Below are 2,462 nucleotides of genomic sequence, written 5' to 3'. Positions count from 1 at the left end.
AACTTTGTTTCATCTTGCCACTTTTGCTTCAATTTGGATTTCTGTCGCACCCTCTCAAAGAGCTCAAAAGAGGTGGTTGTGATGCCATTCAAATCTTGCCACTTTTGCTAAAAGGTCCTCCAGATTTGAGCAAAACTCCCTACTCTGGTTGATGAAGAGTAAATAGTGTAAATGAAAGGCCTAAAATAAAAATTAAGATGCAAAACGCATTGAAAGATGTGTAGTTTCTAGAGGTTGAGCTCGGTTGTGAATTGCCAGAATTATGCACGGGTAACAATCGCACACTGAAATTTGTTTCTGTACAATTCAGGCTAGTCTTGTGTCGTGTTATCTTTTTTGGTTGAGAACAAAGTGAATAATAAAAGCGCTGATAGCGCTCTCCGATACGAAAAATGAATAAAAAATGGGTTGTTCATTTCGGCCATCTACCGGCGCAGTAAATCATGACCACAAATCCTGTCGCAAAAAGGATCCCTATATATCACTAAGTGCTACTTCATGATCTTAGTTGGAATCTATCAGGTTCAATGTTGGAACTTAAATTGTTACTTGTTGATATACTGCATCTCTATATATTAGTAGGTGTCTGAAGCATCGCATGAAACTGTCAGAACATTTCTTGTTGATAAGTTACATGTTCCTCACAAGAATTTAGTTTACCTCGTTGATTCGTTCCACGCTACTTGTTGATCCATTACACCTTCCTTGTTGCAATAATACAAGCTCTTACTTGATGCCTAGCTTCTACCTGTTAACATATGGAATCTCGCTCCGACAATTTTCCAATAGTTTACCCATTAACTTTAAACAAAAAGTTGGGTTCAGTACTTAACTTCTTCAGACGAACGCATTCAGCTTTAAAGCATGTATAATGAACGTGAATGTGGCGCAACGCACCTAATACAGCAAGTATGTAACACCCCGTCTGATTACTCGTCTTTGTTCAAGCAAGGATTTACTCGCCAGGACCACTTGCACGTGACGAGTTAAGTTCGACTTCCGTATAAATGCATCAATCATATCAGTATTTAAGGAAATGTTTACACATTTGTTTACACGGCTAAGTAATGGAATAAATAACCCCAAAAGTGAGTTGAGATCAATAAAGGGTAAAGATGCTGAGATTTGTCATTGCAACGAAAATACAAACTGTTATCAACCTTGTATCTCAAATGCTAATCTCTCAAATTAGAAATATTACGGCATCTGTCGCCCAACTTACATGCAAACTTCAACCTTAAGGTGCTTATACACGGGGCTATTAGTTGCGTCTACTAGGCGAGGCTACTAAAATTTGTGATGCTTGACGTGTTCAGAGGCAACTAGCTGGTTCATTACAGACAGAGCACCTCGAGTTGTTTTGAAGCAGTCTATTGCGCTCAGTAGTGGCTCGGCCGTCATACCGAGCACACTTGCGTCGCTCTCTCTCTCGCCCACTGTAGCGCGCACTGCTGTCGTGCTCTCGCATGCCTCCACCGCGTACACCCCTACTCGACAACTCTCAACGTCGCACTGCCGCGGGCGCAGTGTACCGAAAGCACAATACTCGTGTATAGGATCAAACCTATAACAGAGCTTTCACAACTTACCACAAAGCAGACTGGATAGCTTATTCACAGGAAATAGACCAAGCACTCCAGCACCCACCAACATTCACATTGCCAATAAGATACTCACTGGACGCATCCTACGAGCAGGCAAACATCACATACCCAAAGGAAAAACAAAACCAAAACAGACACCTCTACCCCAAGCCATCACAGACATAATACCATAACGAAACATCAGAAAACAAAACAGACATGATCCGTCAATCCAACAACTCAACTGAGACATAGACCATGAAATGAACACACACAAACACAACCAATGGGAAGAACACCTCGAACACCCTCGAACCCAATGGGAAGAACACCTGCAAAATTGTAGTAGACGCAACCTATATACGCAACCAATAGCCCCGTGTATAAGCACATTAAGCTGATAAGCTCCTCCCGACCAGTGCGCAGGGCGCTTGGATGGAAGCAGGATGTGTGGTGTCAGCGGCATTTGCGGTGCCTGACTAGGGTGTATTTGGATAAATGAGCGAGACTGTAGAGGAAATTCATCAGGCATGGCAACAGCGGCCAATCTTCATTGGTCCGCTGCGCCACGTCAGCAGATACGTAGCCAATAAGTAAGCGTAGGTAGCCTTAGTCATTAGCTCGTTGAAACTCGTGGGAGGTGGAACGCGAACTTCTCGTTTCCACTCTCGGGTAAGGTTTAGTTATGCTTAGTTCTAACTTCGATCTTAATTCACTTAGGCCAGATTAGTGTTTGTGATAGTATTTTCCGACCCATTAAACTAGGGTCCCTTGTCTGTTCAAAATATGCTAACCTTGGCTCCTTATCACATGCTTGCCATTTGAATGCAAATAACCATAAGCCGGTGATTGTTGACCCCCGTGTTCCTTGCTACAGAT

The sequence above is a fragment of the Hyalella azteca genome, unplaced genomic scaffold (assembly GCF_000764305.2).
Source record: "Hyalella azteca isolate HAZT.00-mixed unplaced genomic scaffold, Hazt_2.0.2 contig3606, whole genome shotgun sequence".
Taxonomy (NCBI): domain Eukaryota; kingdom Metazoa; phylum Arthropoda; class Malacostraca; order Amphipoda; family Hyalellidae; genus Hyalella; species Hyalella azteca.
This window is presented reverse-complemented; position numbering follows the sequence as displayed.